General features: G+C 40.5%; 1 protein-coding gene across 1 annotated transcript in view; it reads left to right on the plus strand.

The window, feature by feature from the left end:
• The window catches only part of fstl4 (follistatin-like 4), a 269047-nt gene that overhangs the window by 40456 nt on the left and 203783 nt on the right, over positions 1-24808 (plus strand). The window contains exon 2 of the mRNA XM_073934943.1: positions 15396-15577. The gene's annotated coding sequence lies outside the window, so the exon portion shown is untranslated. The remainder of the gene's footprint in view (positions 1-15395; positions 15578-24808) is intronic.

The following is a 24808-nucleotide window of genomic DNA, read 5'->3' on the forward strand; positions in this document are numbered from 1 at the left end:
TGTTGCCACTAATTAATGTAATTTGCTTGTTAATACACTGCCAATTATGCATGGGCTCTTGGCAGGAGTAATTGGAGGGGTGTTCAAAGCCCCGGGCTGAGAACTGACTGCGTTGTTTATAAGTTTGAGATGCTGAGATGTGTGTGTGTGTGTGTGTGTGTGTGTGTGTGTGTGTGTGTGTGTGTGTGTGTGTGTGTGTGTGTCAGTGATGGATATTTGCCAAGATCCTGATGGATCTTTCTGGAGTTTGAATAAGAGGATGACTCAGGTCAACTTTATATTCAATTAAATTCAAGATTACACTGTAAAAAATACAACCCAGGCTCATTCTGAATACGTACCCCTGTGTACATTTCTGGAGAGCGCCAAATATGTACCAGGAGCTACTTTTTTTTCCACCAGAGGCCTCTGCTGAAGCTGAAATAAAAGTTTCAGAGTTGATGTCATTCGCTACAGTTTTTAATGATGTGCTACTTGTAACGACAGGTGTAAATCGGATCTACCTGCTTACACTGCAGACACGCGGACACGGATCCATATCATATCGGATAAGTTTGTATATATACCAGAACCATGCACTGTAAATGCAGCCTAGAGCACCGATTGACCAGCACTCATCGCATTCCCCAAACCTAACCAATAGTGTTTTCAAAAGCACCGATTGACCAGAGCGCACCCACTTTCTTAAACCCAACCAATAGTGTTTTTAAAAGCACAGATTGACCATAGCCCACCCACTTCCTTAAACCCAACCAATAGTGTTTTCAAAGCACCGATTTACCAGCGCCCACCCACTACCCAAAACCCAACCAATGGTGTTTTCAAAAGCACTGATTGGCCCATCCACCCACTTCCCTAAACCCTAAGCAATACTGTTTTCAAAAACACTGATTGATCAGCGCCCACCCACTTTCCTAAACCCAACCAATAGTGTTTTCAAAAGCACCAATTAACCAGCGCCCACCCTCTTTCTATTAATATCAAGCAATATCTTAGTGTGAACTCTTGAATTAATAGTCAGTAAGTTAGTACTTGGGTTTAGGTAGTTCATATCTTATTAATAGGTAGGTAGTAAGCCAGTATGTGTTGTACTTCAATAGCATAAATTGTCACCTAAACTAAAGTGTTACGATAATATTCTCCCGTTTTATTTTGATCGCTTCACAGGCCTCCAGCAACTTCTGCTCCATCATTTACGTCTGTCCCTGAGCCACTAAAACTTGACAAATGATGTTTATTTGAGAAAACTTTGCGCAGCGCTCAACTTCCCCAGCATTATGCTCGGTTGTTGTCTTCCAACTTTGATTTATGTTAGGCTCATTTTTCAAAGTACACGATTTAACCAACTTGAACATGCAGAGGTGACAGTGAAAGCGATGTAAAGGATGTGTGAATGAGGCGATGAATCTTTCAGCAATTAAAGTTTCACTGAAGGATCAGCATGTTTTGTGTAATGACAGGATTCTTCAACACTTTCTCTAGAAGTCTATTAGACATCTATTAACCCTCTGGGGTCCATTATAACGCCTATATGACCTTAAAGCAACATAGGCTCATTGTGAAAACATACTCCCATATACATTTCTGGAGATTGTGAATTATGTAGCCAGAGGAATGTATGGCTGGATTTTGTCTTTTTAAATGAAAGCTATGGGCCGGTATGAGGCCTTTCTTATTCACACTACCAGCTGCCTGCTTACATCAGAGTGGACAACTTTGATCAGTTTGCCCAGTGGCTTGCTGCATACGTCAGCCGATTTGTGACGTGTAGCAGAGTTGACCATGACGACAGAGTTCGAGTTCGGCAAAAAAGCAGGTAAGAAAAATTGCAAAAGCTAAAAATTTAAATGAAGAAGTAGGTAACGATAAGAAAATGGTAAAATCTGAAAACGTGGTAAAAATCAGGCAAGGGCTTTTTCTGGATTGCATTTGAAAACACTATTGGTTGGGTTTAGGGAAGGATGAGGGTGGGTCAGTCGATCGGTCAGTCAGTCTGCTGGGTTTACGTGAGAACAGCAGGCGTGAATGGCACTCGCAAGAGAAATTTGAGATCTAAAAAAAACAAAAACTGCAAAAAAACAACAACATTGTTTCTAGGTATTTAGTGGTATGTATCCATAATGGGCCTGGGTTGCCTTAAAGGTACAGTCCACCCAAAACGGACAATTTACTTGTTCCACACCTAAATGAGTTTCTTCAGTCTGTTAAATGGAAAAGAAGATATTTAGAAAAATGCTTTAACCAATGACATCCATAATATTTGTTTTTCCGTCTATGTAATGGTTGCAGGGTTTTAGATTACTTCAAAAAAATGTATTTTGTGTTTAACTTAATAAAGGAACAAATAAAGGTTTATAACCACTTAAGGGAGAGTAAATAGTAAGTAAATGTTTATTTCTGTGTGAACTAACCTTCTAAAGTGTCCTTAACCTCCTAGGGCCTGAGTGTCCACATACGTGGACAGCACATTTTAGCTCTTAAGTGGCTATTTAAAATTCTTTGAATGTTTAATATTTTGTTACAGACATACAGTGTCATCCTGCAACTGTTTTGCACCAGGAAATTTACGGTCCTCACTTCAAAATGGAACAAAAGTAGGATTCTTTAGTGTTTTACCCTGCTGTTGAACTCCCTTCCTCCTCATCTTTGTCTATGAGGCGCCGAACTCTGCATCAGTGCGCAAGAGAGGCCGTGTACACTCCGCTCCGCGCTGAACTAAAGTGTTTTTTAATTATCAAACGTCCCTGTGTCGCACAACACACCAAATTGATTATGAAATGCTTTTAGTAATCAATTTTTATCGATTTAATCGATTCGTTGTTACAGCCCTAGTTGCAACTCCACAACAAATGCATCAAATACTCATTGGTAAAGTTCTCACTGTAGTATTTCTCACAAATGATATGCGAGATCTTCTTCCTTTATGTCTGTCTGTTGTCGGAGGCAGCCAAGGGTGGTGATTAAGGCAAGCTGATAGTCACGTGGAAACGGTGGGCGTGAAGGACTAGCCTTAAAGATGCAGTACAAAAAAAATGCCACCTGGTGCAAAAACGTGTAACTTATATATAAGGTATAATAAATAATCTGATGAGTGTTTTGAGCTGAAACTATACAGACACATTCTGGAGACACAAAAGACTCGATTAAATCCGAAAAAGGCAAAAAAAAATTAAAAACACAATCTGATACATTATTACAGCAGGTTAATTTAGCGAATGTGTTCATTATGAATAAAACAAAAGAGTATAAATTTGAACAAAACACAGAATACACTACAACAACCGCACAAATGATCTCAAAATAACCGTTGTTGTAAATAAGTGTTGTTTCACAGCTGCTAGCAATGACTTATCGCCACACTTACAACATAAACACTGTTTGTCTGATAAAGGAGAGCATCCCCGAGCATAAGAGCACAATATTACAGAGCCGTTATTAGCCCATTTTCCTTTAGGGAGTAGAAAATAAATGACATTGGACAGATGAACATGGTTGTTTCTATTAAGGTGAGCTGTGCAGGGCCTTTGTGAGATGATGAGACTGTGTGTGTGTGTGTGTGTGTGTGTGTGTGTGTGTGTGTGTGTGTGTGTGTGTGTGTGTGTGTGTGTGTGTGTGTGTGTGTGTGTGTGTGTGTGTGTGTGTGTGTGTGTTTGTGTGTGTGCGTGTGTCTGTGTGTGTGTCTGTGTGTGTGTGTGTATGTGTGAAGATTTTCACCTGGATCCTGAATCTCGTATAGTTTACTGATGGTCAGTATTTTCGATCAGCGTGAAGCTGTTATTAACGTCAGTAGAATCTGATGGGTTTTGCTGTCTCTCATGCCTTAAAGGGACAGTTCACCCAAAAGCATTTACTCACTATTTACTCTCTACTTCTACACCTTTATTGTGCTCATTTTGTGCTTAAAAACAAAAGAAGATATTTTGAAGAATGCTGGAAACCTGTAACCATTGACTTGCATAGTAGAAAAAAAAAACAAATGCTAGTCATAAATATGATGTGAATACTATATAAATTAGGGAAATAATATAAAAAAGTAATTAACATTAAATACTATAGTGAACTATACTGTAGAGTGTATATACTCTAAATATTTACACCTCTTTGTTCATTAATTCTCCACTGTAATATTAACTGTAGTGAACTGATAAACTGTAATGAAGACTGCAGTATACTTTAGTTTTAACTACAGTAAACTGTGGTGTATTGTAGTATAATATATATATATATATATATATATATATATATATATATATATATATATATATATATATATATATATATATATATATATATATATATATATATATATCCTATCCTATATATATCCTATATATATTGACTATTATAGTTATAGTGTTGCCATAGTGACTGTAGAATCACCACAAAAGACTGACTATTATAATTGTAGTGTTGCTATAGCAACTATGGAATCACCACAACAGATTGACTATTATAGTTATAGTGTTGTCATAGCGACTGTAGAATCAGCACAAAAGACTGACTATGATAATTGTAGTGTTGCTATAGCAACTATGGAATCAGCACAACAGATTGACTATTATAGTTGTTGTGTTGTCATAACGACTGTAGAATCAGCACAACAGATTGACTAGTATAGTTGTTGTGTTGCCATAGCGACTGTAGAATCACCACAACAGATTGACTATTATAGTTGTAGTGTTGCCATAGCGACTGTAGAATTACCACAACAGATTGACTAGTATAGCTGTGGTGTTGCCATAGCGACTGTAGAATCAGCACAACAGATTGACTATTATAGTTGTAGCGTTGCCATAGCGACTGTAGAATCACCACAACAGATTGACTATTATAGTTGTAGTGTTGCCATAGCGACTGTAGAATTACCACAACAGATTGACTAGTATAGTTGTAGTGTTGCTATAGCGACTGTAGAATAAGCACAACAGATTGACTATTAAAGTTGTAGTGTTGCCATAGCGACTGTAGTATCAGCACAACAGATTGACTTGTATAGTTGTAGTGTTGCCATAGCGACTGTAGAATCACCACAACAGATTGACTATTATAGTTGTAGTGTTGCCATAGCGACTGAATAATCACCACAACAGACTGACTATTATAGTTGTTGTGTTGCCATAGCGACTGTAGAATCACCACAACAGATTGACTATTATAGTTGTAGTGTTGCCATAGCGACTGTAGAATTACCACAACAGATTGACTAGTATAGCTGTGGTGTTGCCATAGCGACTGTAGAATCAGCACAACAGATTGACTATTATAGTTGTAGCGTTGCCATAGCGACTGTAGAATCACCACAACAGATTGACTATTATAGTTGTAGTGTTGCCATAGCGACTGTAGAATTACCACAACAGATTGACTAGTATAGTTGTTGTGTTGCTATAGCGACTGTAGAATAAGCACAACAGATTGACTATTAAAGTTGTAGTGTTGCCATAGCGACTGTAGTATCAGCACAACAGATTGACTTGTATAGTTGTAGTGTTGCCATAGCGACTGTAGAATCACCACAACAGATTGACTATTATAGTTGTAGTGTTGCCATAGCGACTGAATAATCACCACAACAGACTGACTATTATAGTTGTTGTGTTGCCATAGCGACTGTAGAATCACCACAACAGATTGACTATTATAGTTGTAGTGTTGCCATAGCGACTGTAGAATTACCACAACAGATTGACTAGTATAGTTGTGGTGTTGCCATAGCGACTGTAGAATCAGCACAACAGATTGACTATTATAGTTGTAGTGTTGCCATAGCGACTGTAGAATCACCACAACAGATTGACTATTATAGTTGTAGTGTTGCCATAGCGACTGTAGAATTACCACAACAGATTGACTAGTATAGTTGTAGTGTTGCTATAGCGACTGTAGAATAAGCACAACAGATTGACTATTAAAGTTGTAGTGTTGCCATAGCGACTGTAGTATCAGCACAACAGATTGACTTGTATAGTTGTAGTGTTGCCATAGCGACTGTAGAATCAGCACAACAGATTGACTATTATAGTTGTAGTGTTGCCATAGCGACTGAATAATCACCACAACAGACTGACTATTATAGTTGTTGTGTTGCCAAAGAAACTGTAGAATCACCACAACAGATATAATTATTTTATTACATAATGGTTCAAAACACTACAGTATTTACTATAAGGTACAGTAGTGTGTCCTTCATGTGAGTGTTGGTTACCCTGTTTAAAACATACATTTCTTAATGGATCCAGTTAGGATTGATTTCTTCTTTATTACGTTTGTAATGTCTTCAACTGTTAATGATTTTTCTCCGGCAGGGTTAACATTACAGCCATCAGTAATGATTGCTGCCAGACTTTCAGAATCCTTGATTATTAAATTTATTAAAGCACAGCCACCACAACATCAGACCTTTCACTTGGAGATTGTTCACAGGTTAAATAATGTTTCACAGTCATAACAAGATGTAGTTGAATAGCCATTGAAGTCAGGCTTTGGAATAGGTGTAGTTGTAGAGCGTGCAGTTCATCTCACTTCAGAAGAAAGTGTTTTTCTCTTTATGTTAATGTAAAATGAATGCATGTGCCTAATTGAGTTTCCCTCTGGGAACAGAGAATATGAGGATCTCTGAGGACTTCCAGTGCCATTAATAACTAAACAGCTTAATGAAGTTATCTGGGGTGTGTTTTTGATCTTTACTGTATGATCATTATAAACCCTTCATATCTGAATGTGTTACAAACTGTGGTATTGCAATGTGATAAAGTACGATTATTGGGGGGGGGGTTGGGGGGGGGGGGGGGTATGGGAATCTCCTCATCCACCACCAGTGTGCAGCATCCACCTGGATGACGCGACGACAGCCATTTTGCGCCAGACCATACACACCAGCTGATTGGTGGAGAGGAGAGAGTGATGAAGCCAATTCTGATATGGGGAGGGTTAGGAGGTCATGATGGACAGAGGCCAGTGGGCAGATTTGGCCAGGGGGTTAAACCCCTACTCTTTTTCGAAGGACATCCTGGGATTTTTAACGACCACAGAGAGTCTGGACCTCGGTTTAACACCTCATCCGAAAGACGGCGCCCACTGAGCAGTATAGAGTCCCCATCACTATTCTGGGGCATTAGGACCCACACAGACCGCAGGTTGGGCGCCCCCTGCTGGCCTCACTAACACCACTTCCGGCAGCAACCTAGTTTTCCCATGTGGTCTCCCATCCAAGTACTGAACGGGCGCAGCCCTGCTTAGCTTCAGTGGGCGACCATAGGAATTTTGTAGATATTTGGACTAGAAACAAGACACAAACATGTGTTGTTCAACAGTGTTCACACAATCAGCCAAACAGGAGGCTACGAGGAGCAAACTGTCAGTCATATTTCGTTGCTTTCTCACACAATTCCCACAATAAACACTTTGTCCAATTCCCAAACACTTTTATCATTCATACTTTACAACACAAAAACTCTAAAGCAGTGTTTGCAGTGTATTAGTTATGTCATTCTGATAGTACCAGTGTTAAAACAACTTCAGACTCCAAACTTGTTGCTCAAGTCTTAGTTTTGACTTTATTTGGGTGAATTCCCGGATGAGACGGCGCACCTTGATCTCACCTGGACCCTTGCTGAAGCCCGTCTGGCAGCCTGCAGTTTCTGGCACTGGTGGGCAGCCTGCGGTCACACGTGTGCTTTACTTTCCCTGAAGCCTCAGAGTCTGTCATTAGCTGAGCTCTGCACTGATGAGTGCTGACAGACATCTCAACCTCAGCCCTGACGCGGACGCATTCAGGAGACACACACACATACAGACAGCTACAGGTCACTGAGTCAAGGTGAGAGGAGCGGGCCAAACACACACACACACACACACACACACACACACACATGCATACAGGGTTTGGACAATGAAACTGAAGCACTGGGCAGTCTTGTGTTAGAGGTTTGATGGCTAAATGTGATCCTCCTGGTGTTCAATCTTCACTGATCTTCATTCCAGCAGTAAGAGCAGAGTGTGAAGGTTTCATTAGCAGAGGAACAGCCCAGTTCTGCTTCAAATACTGCAATGAACACAACATTATGGGGACCTCAGAGTTCAGAGGAGGACAGATTGTTGGTGCACATATTGCTGGTGCATCTGTGAGCAAGACAGCAAGTGTTTGAGATGATCCAGCAAGTGTTTGAGATGATCAAGAGCCACAGTATTCAAAGTAACGTCAGCAAACCCCCAAGAAGAAGAACCACATCCAACAGGAGGAACTGCGGACTCGAGATGAAAGGGATGTCCAGCTGATAATCCCGATTCATCCAGAACACATCAAACCAACTCACTGCAGAGCGAACTCTCCTGTGTCCACCAGAGCTGTTGGTCTGGAGCTCCACAGGGTCAATATACATGACCAGCTGCTATAGCCAAACCTTTGGTCACTCGTGCTAATGACAAATGCTGGTGTCAGTGGTGCCAGCAGTGGAAAACTTGGGCTGTGGACAATGCAAAACACGTATTGTTTTCTGATGAGTCCACATCTGGGAGAGTTACAGTGTGGAGAAGCCCCGAAGAAGCGTCCCACCTAGACTTCTGATGCCCAGAGTGAAGCATGGGGGTATCAGTGATGGTTCGGCCTCAATAGCATGGCATTCCCCAAGCCCAATACTTGTGGTAGATGGGTGCTGGTCACTGCTTAGGACTACCCAAGTGTAACCCAATGGGTCAAACGCTGTATCCTGAATGCGGTAGCATGTATCAGGATGATAATGCACCAGTACACACAGCAAGACTGGGGACTGTAGTTTGATCAACATGAAAGTGAAGCTGAACATCTCCCATGGCCTGCACAGTACACAGATCTAAATATTATTGAGCACTTTGGGGTGTTTTGGAGGAGCGAGTCAGCAATGTTTTCATCCACCAGCATCACATATTACAAATAAAGGTACATAAGCTGTCGCCGGGGTGGTACCTTTTCAACAAATTTGAACCTAAAAGGACCATATTAATACCTCAATGGTACATATTAGCACCTAAAAAGTACAAAAGTGTTCCTCTTAACATTTTTTGGTACTAATATATACTTTTGAGGTACCAAAATGGACCCTTTAAGTACAAATGTGTACCTTTTGAAAAGGTGCAGCCCCAGTGACAGCTCACGTTTATTTCTGAGAGTGTAGTGACCTGAACACTGTTCTGAAGAAGAATAACTCACGCTGTGCAGGACTTGTGTCTGTCATTCCCAAGACCGACTGATGCTGTATTAGCCACAAAAGGAGGCCCTACACCATACTGATGAACAATTGTGCTCTAAAAACAGGCGTTTCTGTTTTAGTCAATCCCCTGTATAAGCACACACACACACACACACACGCACACACACACTGCCAGAAATGTCAGCAGGTCCTGAGAGGATCAGGGTAATGTCAGGACGGGCAGCTGCTGTAACGCAGGCCAAGTCCAGCTCCTGCTCCTGTGATTTGCTGCTAATTGTGACGTTATTGATAGCAGCAGCGAAACTCCACTTTTCCCCCGGTAAGGAAGATTGATAGACTTGTCATTTTGTCATCAAGGTAAAAGCGTCTGACCCGCCTGTACTGATTTCTTTTGGGGCTTTTGCTTCAAGAGCACACACACACACACACACACACACCGAGTGGAAGCAGAAACTAGTACATGCAGGATTTGTTGTGTATGATTTGTATTTTTTAAAAAAACATACGAAAATTGATTAATTGTTGATGCAATGACAAACTCAATTACTGTAGATCAACTGGCAGAGCATGAAGGAGAGGTCACGGGTTTAGCTTTGGATTAAATGTCTCTTTAAGACATTATTTTGATGCAGGACACTAATTCAGATGCATATTGAGCAGAGTTGAGTTTGGTGGATTTACCCGTGTGTGGTTTCATGGAAAATATAAGGAACACTACATCTGTACATAGTGTGAAGAAAATGAGTGAGTGGTGCAGACGATGGAGTCGACCTGATGACCTTAACAGTACTTTTAATCCATTGTAATGGCATTTCTTCCTCTCTGGCTGGAAAAGACTTCATTTCTGTCATGTTCTGCAGTGTCTTGTAGAAACATTTTAGTGTATCGCAGTCGAAATGTGAGCATATAAACTGCAACTTCCTTGTTAGACCAGAACGCCTATGGGCGCACATATGAGCGCAAATGCATTTACTATTTAAACAACGTGGTGCAAAACAGCCAAACAACACTTGCGTCAAGCTGAAGATAGCAAATAGCATTTGCGCCACGTCTTCTAAAAATTATCAATCAAGAAACATGTTCTGGACAAGTGAAACATGACTTGTTTTTTTAGAAAAAATGAGCTAAACAAAACAAAGCAAAGGTCTAACACGGAAAACAAGGCAAGGGAAAACGCATCGTAATGTTCACTTACATGATACAAGACTCAGCCTTTTGTGAGTGGCAATTCCTGCAACCCGCAGGTCTGGGTAGCGCTGGTGGCCATTTTGTGAGTGGCAAATCCTGCAGCCTGTTGATCTTGCTGTTGACTAGCAGACAGGAGTATCAGAGATGCCAGGATGATCAGTGTGGTGGTCTGTCCAGCAAGCCTTGTTGTCAGCGTTTGTCCTTAAAACAACCAAAATAATCGGTCAATTGGGTAAGATAGAGGCGTCATAGTGGCGCAGTGGGTAGCATGATTGCTTCACAGCAAGAAGGTCGCTGGTTTGAGTCTCGGCTGGGTCAGTTGGCGTGTGGAGTTTGCATGTTCTCCCCGTGTTGGTGTGGGTGTCCTCCGGGTGCTCTCGTTTTCCAAACACATGCGCTATAGGGGAAGTGGGTACGCTAAATTGGCCGTATGTGTGTATGAGAGTGTATGGGTGTTTCCCAGTGATGGGTTGCAGCTGGAAGGTGAAACATATGCTGGATAAGTTGGCGGTTCATTCCGCTGTGGCAACACTAGATAAATAAAGTGACTAAGACGAAAAAGAAAATAAATGAATGAATGAATTGGATAAGAGATATATATATATATATATAATCCTGTTTTCCCTTTTGACCTTAGATTATTTTGCTTGCTTCATTACCGCACTTTTAAATTTGCATGGATTTAACAAGTAAACTGGACTGCTAAAGTAAACCAGTCCTAATATACACACTATTGGGGAAAAAATGCTTCTCTTCTTGACTTTTGTTTGCAAACAAATGCTCTGGTTTGATTCTTGCCGTCTTCCACTGCACTTAAAACAGAGGGCATGTACTTTGTACAAGGACTCTGAATCCTCAGAAAGGTCAACGGCGTCTGGATGCGTTTCTCATGCCAAATATCGTGGTGCGGAGAGAAAAACATCCGTGGGGAAAGCAGACATTACACGGATCATTAGCTCCTGATATAGGAGAGGGAGCGCTGACTGACTTAATGATGCTTTGATAAGCTGTTTTCAGGAGGTAAACATAATCTGTTAGCTTTTCAACACAGCTTTTTGTGTGAACTCCGAGCAATTTTTGTTGTGAAATGAAACTTGTCATTCACTTGTTTGCAGGACAATCCACTGATGGTAATGTTTATGATTGAAATGTGCAAAAATTAGGTCAGGCATAGAGTCTGCTTATTAACGCAAATGTCTAATCAGCCAATCACATGGCAGCAACTCAATGCATTTCTGCATGTAGACATGATCAAGACGATCTGCTGCAGTTCAGAGCGAGCATCAGAATGGGGAAGAAAGGGGATTTAAGTGACTCTGAACGTGGCATGGTTGTTGCTGCCAGACGGGCTGCTCTGAGTATTTCAGAAACTGCTGATCTACTGGAATATTCACACACAACCATCTCTAGGGTTTACAGAGAATGCTCCGACAAAGAGACAACATGAATAATAAATTCAACTCTCAATCTGCGTCAGCAAACACAAACGAAAAGCTCTCAACTGGTTTCAGAAAATAAAATATAGATAATATCACTGCAAAAAAATGCTTTCCTTACTTAGATTTTGTCTTGTTTCTAATCCAAATATCTAAAAATTCTTAAATCATTTTCTAGACAAGCAAGGCAATATTTTGTCAAAGATACTATTAAGTTTGTTGTAAGGAAAAACTCAAATCATTTTATTTTTTAAAACAAGACAATATTTTTTGCTCGGTTGAAGAATTCAGGGTCAATGTCATGTCAACCGCTCCATTACTAATATATTTAGCAGGAAAAACCATGATGTGCTCAATACTCATTTAACCCGCCGTATATCCCACAGAACCCCGACTTCTGAACCGGGTGTACATATGGTAGGAAAATGAAGCAATTAACCTTTTTTTTTTTTTGCATGTGTGCCCTGTCGCTGCAGTTGTGTAATTAGATGAGTTAGTGAGTGTGAAAATGAGGTAATCACACAACAGCCCTGTGGACACAAAACCTCTGACATCCCATGATGACCAGCAAACGTCTGTCCATCTATACACTGCAACAAATGCCTTTCTAACTTAGAGTTTGTGTCTTGTTTCTAGTTCAAACATCTAAAACATCTTAAATTAGGAAGCATACTCTAGACAAGTAAAAAATATTTATTGTTTATTTTTATGGATCATTTTGCTTATTGTCAGATTATCATAACATACAGCATAAATGAGTACCCCCGATTTTCATTCATTCATTCATTTTCTTTTCAGGTTAGTCCCTCTATTAATCAGGGGTCGCCACAGCGGAATGAACCACCAACTTATCCAGCATGTGTTTTTACGCAGCGGATGCCCTTCCAGCTGCAATTCATCTCTGGGAAAACCCCCGATTTTGAGAATGAATATTTTTATTCATTTCTCAGTGAATATAAGTCATGTATTTTGGTGCATTTGAACAAAACAGATTTATTAAACAGATATATTTATTAAAATAATATATTAGTCACTGAACAACTTTAGAAATAGAAAGATAATACAGTTAAATTCATACAAAACATTGCAGAAAATATACCAAACTACAAAATTTTTAACAATTTTTGGTTTCTCCTGAATTAAACTAATTTTCCCTATTTTTTTTTATTAAAAATTTTCCTTAACACACATATTTGGCCATACTAATTTTGGAGCGTCATCATCAGTTATTTTTTTTTTTTTAGATTAGCTCCAGATTTGGCTTCAGTACTGACGAATCTAATGTATACGCACAAATATAATATTGTAAAGCTTCGTATAGAAAATATGAATCTAAATAAGATATTTATGAGGCACGAACTCATACACTAGCTGCTCCAGGATTGGCCAGCCCAGTCACCAGACATGAACATTATTGAGCATGTATGGGGTAAGATGGAGGAGGCGTTGAAGATGAACCCATAGACTCTTGATGAACTCTGGGAGTCCTGCTGAACGCTTTCTTCTTAATTCCAGATGACTTTATTAATCAGTGATGTGAGTCATGTCAGAGATGTATGGATGCAGTCCTCAAAGCTCATGATGGAGTCAGACACAATCTTCATTCTGTCTCCACTGCAGCAGGACTTTATATTCTATACTGGACATTATTTCTGTTCAGTGATGAGACTTTAGTCTGAGCAGAGTCAGACCGCACTGTCCTCATCAAATCAGTCAACATCAAGACATGAACAGATTTATTGTGTTCAAATAAGCAAAATCTAGAGGCCTTCGCCTTTCATAGAGACACTTCTGACACCAAATGATCAACTAGAAGTCAATTTATTATTTAGTGTTCCTAAAACTTGGATAGGCGACAAGACTTTTGTCAGGTATGTAAACAGTATGTTGAGTACTGTATATTCACTGAGAAGTGGATATAAACCAGACTAATTTATGTCAGGTAAAACAGCTCATTGTAAGCTTGACCTCAATTTGCCTTGCTCATGTTTACTTCATTAGTCTGCAAATCTAGCGCAGCAAAAACTGTGTTAAATATGGATGTTCCGCTTTATGACGCTTTATGCCGGAATCTGGGAGGCTTGAAATGAAATCAGATTATATTTTGGGAACACACACACACACACACATTATGGATTGTTATTTATTCTGGAGACAATCCAAAACTAATATTGCTGAAGGGGCTAAAAATATTGACCTTAAAATGAGTCTAAAACAATTAAAAACTGCTTTTAATCTAGCCAAAGTAAAACAAATCAGACTTTCTCCAGAAGAACAAATATTAGAGGAAACACTGTGAAAAATTCCTGAATATGTTTAACATCATTTGGGAAATATTGGAACAAGAATCAAAAAAATCACACGAGGGCGAATAATTCTGCCTTTACATTTACATTTAGTCATTTAGCAGATGCTTTTATCCAAAGCGACTTACAAATGAGGACAAGGAAGCAACTTACACAACTAAGAGCAACAATGAATAAGTGCTATAGGCAAGTTTCAGGTCTGTAAAGTCTAAGAAGGAAAGTATTAGTAGTATTAGTATTTTATTATTTATTTATTTATTTTTGGGGTACAGTTTGTGTGATATTCAGAGAGGCAACTGCGGATTAGGAAGTAAAGTGGAGACTAAATAGTTGAGTTTTTAGTCGTTTCTTGAAGTGACTCTGCTTGAAGTGACTCTGCTCGAGTGACTCTGCTGTTCTGATGCAGTTAGGGAGTTCATTCCACCAACTGGGCAGATTGAGTGCGAGAGTTCGGGAAAGTGATTTCTTCCCTCTTTGGGATGGAACCACGAGGCGACGTTCATTCACAGAACGCAAGTTTCTGGAGGGCACATAGATCTGCAGAAGTGAGAGCAGATAAGAAGGAGCAAAGCCAGAAGTCACTTTGTAGGCAAACATCAGAGCTTTGAATTTGATGCGAGCAACAACTGGCAGCCAGTGCAAACGGATGAGCAGCGGAGTGACATGTGCTCGTTTAGGTTCATTTAAGACCACTCGTGCGGCTGCGTTCTGGAGCAGCTAAAGAGGTTTGATAGAGTTAGCTGGGAGCCCGGCTAGTAGAGAGTTGTAATAGTCCAGTCTGGAGAGAACAAGAGCTTGAACAAGGAGTTGAGCTGCATGTTCAGATAGGAAGGGTCGGATCTTTCTGATGTTATAGAGTGCGAGTCTGCACGATCGAGCAGTTCTAGAAATGTGGTCAGAGAAGTTTAGTTGGTCATCAATCGTTACTCCAAGGCTTTTCACCATTTTGGATGCAGTAATGGTTGCCCCATCCATCTGGATTGAAAAGTTATGGTGTCGAGTCGGGTTGGCAGAAACTACAAGCATTTCCGTTTTTGCAAGGTTCAGCTGAAGATGATGATCTTTCATCCTCTGGAAACATCCTTTATCTGTAGATGTAGAATTCAGTCTGTATAATAATTATAATGTCAGTTTATTACCAGCCCTTTTGCAGAATAACCGCAGCTGTGATGGTAAATGTAAAGGAAAGATGCAGGATCTCAGTACTGTGACAGAAACCCAAGCAAACAGAGGGCCAGTGCGCTTCAGGGCTGTTTATATATATATTTATATTGCAGGTCATCCATAAGAGAGACGTATCCTCCATAAGAGTGAGCTGCGAGAGTCGGAGTGTGTTTCATCAGGCCCTCGCTTTCATCTCGGTGTCATCCGAGGTCCAAAACCATCAAATCAGAGGAAAAACAGAAGAGAAACAAGCAGAGACTGAGCATCAAATCAGAAGAAGAGGAAGATGATGAAGGTGATCAGAGACTTTCACGCCAACACCGCCAGCACACTTACATTAGCGTTATTAGCACACACAATTGCGCACATACACACGCATACACACATGTACACACACACACACACACATACTTTTTCACTCTCTCTATCCATTTTTGTGGTGAAAAATATCCAGTGGTCAACACATGAACTGATTAACTCGTTGTGAAATGTGTGTGAGGATGCCTTTAGCCCTTGTAAATGAAACGACTGGATTTTGGTGACCTAAAACTGGTAAATGCGATCAGATGTTGAAACGGCCCCCGGTTTCCTTAATCATGGATTTGGATGAACATCAGAGATTGCACTGCGAGTTGCATTTTGTTGTTAAATTGGTGTTAAAGATTGGCTTCTTTACCGAGCTCAGTGATTGCTGCAGATCTGTCTGTTTGCTATACAAATGCATCTATTGCTGCAGATCCATCTATTGTCCTTAAGCGTGTGCCAGAACATATCTGTGTGTACAAATAATGCATAGAAGCTTTCATTTTCAGACTCCTTTCAGGAGGCTTACATGCATTTAACCATCACCCATGCTGTTAGTGTCATCATAGGACTAATAGAATGACCCTTACAATGTGCATCTTGTACTTTCCATCATGCATTTATTTATGCAATATCCCCAAAAAAATAAGTGAATGGAAACAACTCTAATGACCTCCTTATTCAGATGCTTTAAAGGTGAAGTCTTTCTTATCAGGAGATGTTAGGTACTTCAACAGCGGCGTTGTCAAAACAGCCTTCAGAAGAGTTGGAGACCTGCGAGAAACTTCCTCTGGAAACATTTTTGGGATGAGGTTGAGAGTTAAAAAGCGAGACTGTCAGCGCAGGCAGGAGATCCTCATCACACCATAACATGGAGACATTTAGTTGGATTCAAAGAGCGCATCAAAGCTGTAAACGTGTGCACTTTGAACATCTGTTGACTAACAGAGGAGCCTTGATCTGTGGAAGTTTTGTGGATGACGAGCACTTTAATTCCTGACTCTTTTGGAGATTTCAAAGCGCCATCAGGATGTTCAGATCTTGCAGAGGAGATGCTGTAGTTCAGCTTGTCATGTACATGCAGACACCGGTGCTGCAGACACCATCAGTACATCAGTCGCTCTGTTTCCATCCACAGATTTATACACCAACACATACTCGTTGCAAATACGTGTGTCAGCCTGTACATTTGTGAGAATATGAATAATAACTTTCTCCGGGTGTGTTTAGCTGTACGTTTCAGATGACAAATTCACTAGAGGGCGCTGTCTACAATATTGCGAATCTGAAATACTTAGGGTGTGCTTTGTTGTGCATTTCAGATGACAAATTCACTAGAGGGCACTGTATATGTTATTATCAATCTGAAATATGTTACTTAGGGTGTGTTTTGTTGTACTTTTCAGATGACAAATCCACTAGAGGGTGCTGTCTACTTCACTGTGAATCTGAAATACGTTACTTAGGGTGTGTTTTGTTGTACGTTTCAGAGGACAAATCCACCAGAGGGCGCTGTCTCCATTATAGTGAATCTGAAATACGTTGCTTAGGGTGTGTTTTGTTGTGTATTTCAGATGACAAATCCACTAGAGGGTGCTGTCTACTTCACTGTGAATCTGAAATACGTTACTTAGGGTGTGTTTTGTTGTACGTTTCAGAGGACAAATCCACCAGAGGGCGCTGTCTCCATTATAGTGAATCTGAAATACATTACTTAGGGTGTGTTTTGGTGTGCATTTCAGATGACAAATCCACTAGAGGGCGCTGTCTCCATTATAGTGAATCTGAAATACTTTACTTAGGGTGTGTTTTGGTGTGCATTTCAGATGACAAATCCACTAGAGGGCGCTGTCTCCATTATAGTGAATCTGAAATACTTTACTTAGGGTGTGTTTTCAGATGACAAATCCACTAGAGGGCGCTAGAGTATATTGAATCTGAAATACGATGTTTAACATTTTTTTGTTGTGCGTTTCATCCCTGATAATTGAATGTGCCCCAGTAATGTATTTGAGATCGTTAAAAATTTGTGGTTCTCAAAAATGCAGCTCTAGGCACATATATCTATATGAATGTCTTGTTAATAAAGATCAAATAACAAAATAATTCCATCATAAATCATTATAAACCTGTTAACAAGCTTTATTATCATCGTAAAGTTCTCAACTATGGTGGGGATAAATTGTGAAAATCAAAACAAAAGAAAAAAGAAACAAAAAAAATCATGAAATTACAATCATAAATAAGTAAATAAATGATTAATGCAGTGTTTTAATCTAAATATACAGAAACCTGTACATTCTTTGTTAATTTGAAATGATAATAGCACTAAGACAGAAAATTAATAAGCTTTATTTTCATTTATAAGTTCATTGTTGATTATATGAGCTTACAGGACCAGTAACAGATGCATTTATTTCGGTCTATTGATGAACTGAGTTTAACAGCATGCATAAAGTTAGGCTGTGTTTAAACATCAGCCATCTGAACACAAGATCACATGACAGTGTTTGGTATTGCGTTTGTCTTTAGTGGAGCGACTCATTAATTGTGGAGGAAACAGAGCAGCGTTGGTTTCATCATTTGCAGAAACTTTTTCTATAATTAAAGTTTATATTATTGATAATTTGCTCCAGTTTCAAGAGAAGTGATGATTTCCCTCATCTCTCCTGAACACATGGCATGCAAACACAATTTTTATTTGCAAATTATTTATATATTATTCAATTTCTTGTGCAAGTTAATCCCCAGAGTGAGTGGAAACCTCGCTGTTTTACTTAGGAAGTATCAGATCGTCTTAGATTAACATCCGAGCTCTGCTGAGAGCGACATTTAGATGAATATTAGATGAATATGCTGCTCTCTGTCTTTCAATAACAATAAATAATAAACACGAGTGGGGGGAAAATGAGAAAATAGGAGTTTAGAAAGCATCTGATCTAAGAGATCTCAGGTCAGGTAGGTTTAAGGGTGGGTTAAAGGTGGCCTATTATGCAAAAATCCCTTTCATAAGAGGTTTAAACCTATTTGTGTGTCAGAAGTGTGTGAATACCACCAGCCTCTAATAATAAACGTGAATTAATTGCATTTGTTATAACCAGACTTGATGAATGAAACACTTTGATTGACATTCTCCCTTTGTAGTTGTCATCAGAGGGGGAAAGCCCCGCCCACTAGTGGCCATCTCTCCATCTCATTAGCATAAACAGCAGCCCTGAGTGAGCAGCAGCCGTCTGTCCATTAGCCATTAGAGTGTTTGAGCTGCTGAAGATAATGTCAGCATAGACTAAGAGGATTATAGATGTGGAGTTTTAGATGAACAGCGACAGGAGCCACATAGACGGACAGAAGCATGAACACACACACACACTGAAGCACTCAAGACCAGCACTGACAACATACACACTGCTGTTTTACATGCTAACGCACAGCTGTCTGTAGCTCCGCCCTCTTCTGAAAAGAACACAATCTAATTTGCATTTAAAGCGACGGTCACCAAAACACCACGATTAGAATCAAAGCCTGAAAGGGTCAGCGTGTGTGTGCTATTCTCAGCTCAAACTTCACTGCACATTCAAGACATCAGAGTCCTACCTTACATCTTTTAAAAAGAGGCATAATAGAGTCCCTTTAAAACAGTTAGGTTTAAAAATGAGTTAAAATACAGCACTATTTCAAGAAACATCTTAATAAGAATTAAAACTCCACAGGAGAGCTTATAATTTCAATTGCAACAGCAGCTAGTCATCTAATTAATGACCAATGCTATGTTCACACCAGATGCGGAATGTGCTGATAAATCGCGCTATTCGCGCATAAATAGCCACGTGAACATTTGAGTTTACTTGCTTCATTCGCGTTTCAAACCCCACTTCATTCGCGCATCTAATCCGCTTTATTCGCTTGCCAAATTCACTTCAGAACAGAACTGTCCGCTGAAGTTCAGAATTTCGAACTTTAGCAATTTGCACGAAATGCTTAATTCGCCCACATCACACCATTTACCCCGCATCATTCGCTTATTAGACACCGCAGGATGTCTTTTAGCGCGTTTACATTGACTTAACACAGGAGTTCCCGAACTTTTCAGCCCACGACCCCCAAAATAACAATGTTAGTGACTCGCAACCCCCATTATCTTCTGAGGTGGTTATAATAAAATACAAAAACCTTGCATGTTATGTCGCACACACACCAATAGACCCAAGTCTATTCTTCTTTTAAATTTTTTTTAATGTATACGTCAGTGCTGTAAATGGGCCAGAAAGTTCAACCTGGCATTATAAAATCAATATGCAGCATCTGAGGCAATTGCGGTTTCTTTAATATAATGCAATTACCCCAGGGGTCGCAATCCAATAGAGCTTGTAACTATAGGCTACTATAGTAACTATATAATATAAAGCAGTGGTTCTTAAACCTTTTTCATCAAGTACCACCTCAGAAAAAAATTGTCACTCCAAGTATCACCATAATGAACAGTATTGAAATACAGTAGCAAAGTGGGCCCAATAAAGCAGCTACAGCTTTGCACAGTTAAAAAATAGGGCAGATTAATTCCTATTATTAAGAATATGTATTGTTGTCAGCCACTTTAAATATTATAAAGACTCTAAATATTAACACTGCACTGTGCTTATATGTAAAAAACAATAAATAAATAAACTAAAAACCTAAATATTTAAATTAAATTGTGCTTTTAAAGATTAAAAATGGTAGGTTACTGTTCTTAAAAAGTAAAAAAAAAAAAAACTGCTGTACTTCTGTACTTTAACACCTGGAAATATTGCCTGGACCTTAGAAATATACGCTATATGTCATAAAATAATTTTTGATAAATTTTGAAATATTTGTAACATGTACATACATGTATGACATAATTGATTCCACCGCGTACCACTAGAAGGAAGCTTGCGTACCATTAGTGGTACACGTACCACAGTTTGAGAACCACTGCCATAAAGTAACTATAAATGACAATTTTTTTAGTAAGTTTTGGATAAAATGTGGTAATTCTTATGGTTTAATAAAAATAAATAGATTTTTGGAAATCACCAGGCGACCCCCCCCCTTCATTGTCCCATGACCCCTCGAGGGGTCCCGACCCCCACTTTGAGAACCACTGACTTAACATGTAAATCACTCGTGCTTGATGCGCGTCTGGTGTGAACGCAGCATAATGCTAATACACTGGTAAACAAAGATGGTTATCTTTTCACAGTTTTATTCAAAAAGTCACTAATCAGAGTGGGAAATCAAAGTTATGGTATTAATGCTGTAGCGATCTTTAACAGCACAGTAACGTGTCAACAGCAGATGTTATCGATCTCACATGTAGTTCGCTCGTAGGAACATCAGCAGGGGAGTATACAGACACACCACCGCAATCTCAAGGCAAGTCGTAACTTTTTGATTTAGTGGCTAATTCGTATTAATTTGTACGATCTAATTCGTACAATTTTGTACGATTTGCTCCTCGCCAAATGACGGTTGGGGTTAGGGGTGGGGTTGGGTGCCACGCCTCCTTTTTTAAGTCGTACATTTTTGTACGAATTAGCCACTAAACTGACAGAACGTAAAATACTTACGTTTCCTTGTGAGATCAGACTGGACACACAGTTCATCTATTAGATAGCTGATCTTCCTGTAAACACAACACAATCTCACGGCAATTCGTAACTTTTTCATTTAGTGGCTAATTCGTATGAATTCGTAAGATCTAATTCGTACAATTTAGTACGATTTGCTTATCCCCCAATGACGGTTGGGGTTAGGGGTGGGGTCAGGTGCCACGCCTCCTTTTTAAAATCGTACTATTTCGTACGACTGAACTCGTACGAATTCGTACGAATTAGCCACTAAACTGGCAAAACGTAAAATAATTACGTTTTCTCGTGAGATCAGGCTGGTAAACACTACATAAGAGTAAGCATTCCACTCGATCATTGTGAAGGATTAGAAAGCACGTAATGAACATCCGTGGGTAAGTATACAAGCACACAGTTCCTCAGAAGGACAGCAGATCTTCTAGTAAACATCGGATAAGAATATTAATTTCCCTTGATCAGTATGAAGGACTCAAAGACTCATAAGAAACATCCATGGAAGACGAGGAGAAGATGAAGGAGTGAAGATGAGGACAACATCCGACATCAATACCGGCCGATGACTGAGAGGAGAAGGTAGGTATTTGTAGTGTCTTTTGGTGATGAGGAACAGGTGCAAGTAATTTGAAAGCTGGTGAGAGTTCATGGGATTGGATGGAGTTGGTTTGTGGATGATTGGGCGAGCAGGAACGAGCGTGGGATGTGACACGTACAATGTTTTGTGTCATATTTTCCCATTTTGTGGCAAGTATTCATGTGATAATCAGGATAAAAGAGGTTGTTTTCACAGAATGAACCCTTCGTTCTTATTCAACAGCGCTCTGCTTTGTGTTGTGCTGCTGATAAACCTGTCAGGCGTTATTCTGCGATTAAAAACCTCCTGGATGTACTTTATCCTTTACATAATGTGATAAATGTTGAAGGAGTCTGGATAATCTCCAGTCTATCTGCAGATGCTGAAGGTAAATTCTTTTCTAAAGGATGCTGAGATAAAGAGGCGCTCATTATGTCATCCTAAAGCAGGTCTGTTCACCTGGCGGCCCACCAATCATTGTTTATTGAGCCCTTAAAAAGTGGAACAAAGCTGTGCTAAAGGTTTGCAGTGCGCAGTGCAGACCGAAGCAGTGTTCTCTGCTCTAAATGAAGTCTTACTCAGTTGAGTTTGTGTCTAGTCCAAATATCTAAAGATGCTTCAGGAGTTGACACTTAGCTGATGATTAATAATAAGCTACTTTGTCATGCTGTCCCGGGAGAGAGCCCTAAGCGCCTAAGATCCTCGAGTACGGGGCTCCCTCCCATTTGCATGGAGAGAGGGGAGTTTGAGCTCAGGCAGATCCGGAAAACTCCCCTACTGCAGTAGCTAATGAACAGATAGTGATCTCTCTTAAGAGATAACTACTGACTGGGAGCATGTCTATGGTGCTGATTTAGATTCGTCAATTAACTTAAGCTGCATGTTTTTGGACGGTGGGAGGACACCGGGAAACCCACATGCGTGTAATGGAGGCCAGCTAGTAAGTCCTGTGCAGGTAAACCTCACTCCTCTGACCTCTAGTGATGGACGCTAGAAGCCATGGTCTTTAGCCTCCTTGGTAGAGCAACCAAGCTCCCATGCAGAAGATTGCCGGTTCGATCCCAGCTCGGAGCAGGTTGGGTGGTGTAGGACCGGCGGGGTTTCATTGGTGCCGTGACCCGGATGGGAGTGAGGTTTAGGGGGTGATTGTAACGGAGGCCAGCCAGTGCATTGCTGTGCAGGTAAACCTCACTCCTCTGACCTCTAAAGGTGCTCTAGTGATGGACGCTAGAGGCCATGGTCTTTAGCCTCCTTGGTAGAGCAGCCGACTCCCATGCGGAAGGTTGCCGGTTCGATCCCAGCTCGAATCAGGTCGTGTGGTGTAGGACCGGCAGGGTTACATGAGCACGGGGAGAAAGTGCAAACTCCACACAGAAACGTCTACTGGTTTGGTAAAGCCTGGAACCAGAGACATTCCCAGGCTCGAGGATCTTCTGAGCTCAGGGCTCTCTCCCGGGACAGCATGACAAACATGCTTTATAATCAATCATCAGCTGAGGGTGAACTCTTGAAATGTTGTATACACCGTGATTTGACCGATCCGGCCCACTTGGGAATAGATTTTCCTCCACGTGAGCTTAAATGAGTTTGACATGATCTCATGGCTTGTCTGCCGTCATCATTAATGTGTGCGTTCACTATTTCAGGAGGCGGGGCTTTGGAGGCAGGGGAGGAGCTGTGTTTCATTATGCTAGCATTTAGGCAGATCACCGTCTGCACCTGCCAATTTAAGCTGGATTTTTACAGCGTACTGATCCACCAAGCTTTATTTCTGTGTATGAGTGAGTTATGATGGCGATGTGTTTGAGTGTATTGTAAGAGCTGCTAGTGAAGGGTGTGTGTGTGTGTTTTTGCATGTTGGCCGGGGCAGTGTGTCTGAAGTTCTTGCGTTAGTGTGTGTCGTTCTGCAGAGTTTATGGGGATCAGCGGCCGCTCCTCTAATAAAGCTCTTTTCTCTGTGTGATGAATCTTACAGAAGGCATCAATATTTCACACACACACACACACACACACACACACACACACACACACACACGCAACTTTGATGCTTCGCTGTATTATGGCCTGTAACTGTGTCGCCTGCTCTCTGCCTTTGAAACACACACACACACACACACACACACACACACACACACACACACACACACACACACACACACACACACACATATATATATATATGCCCGCAGCCCGCTCACAAAACACACACACACTGAAACAAAGACGTGTACACACAAAAACACACACATACAGACACACAAACACACACACACACACACACACACACACACACACACACACACACACACACTGAGACAAAGACGTGTTCACACAAAATCATACACAAACAGACACACACACACACACACACACACACACACACACACACATTCAAACAGACATGCGCACACATTCACACACACAGGCACACACTCACAGACATGAACACACATATACATGCATGCATGCATACACACACTCTCTCACACAGACAGACATACATACGTGTGTGCGTGTGTCTCTGTCTGAGTGTGTATGTGTGCCATTGTGTGCTTGTCTGTGTGTTTGTCTGTGTGTCTCTTTGTGTGTGTGTGTGTGTGTGTATGTGTGTGCTTGTGTGTGCATGTCTGTGTGTCTCTTTGTGTGTGTGTGTGTGTGTGTCATTGTGTGCTTGTGTGTGCATGTCTCTGTGTTAGTCTCTGTGTCTCTGTGTGTCTGTATGTGTGTGTGTGTGTGTGTGTATGTGTGTGCTTGTGTGTGCATGTCTGTGTGCATGTTTGTGTGTTTGTCTGTGTGTCTCTGTGTGTCTGTATGTGTGTGTGTGTGTGTGTGATACATGCACTGTGTTTGTTTTATGTTTGTTTGTGTGTTTTATTTAAAATGTTGTTTATAAAATAAATGTTATTTTTATGTAAAGATTCTTTTTTGCGATTAACAAAAGCTGTGTGTGTGTGTGTGTGTGTGTGTGTGTGTGTGTGTGTGTGTGTGTGTGTGTGTGTGTGTGGTGCGTTGCGTGTGATAAAATTGCGCTGTGTGACGTCGC

The sequence above is a fragment of the Danio rerio genome, chromosome 21 (assembly GCF_049306965.1).
Source record: "Danio rerio strain Tuebingen ecotype United States chromosome 21, GRCz12tu, whole genome shotgun sequence".
Taxonomy (NCBI): domain Eukaryota; kingdom Metazoa; phylum Chordata; class Actinopteri; order Cypriniformes; family Danionidae; genus Danio; species Danio rerio.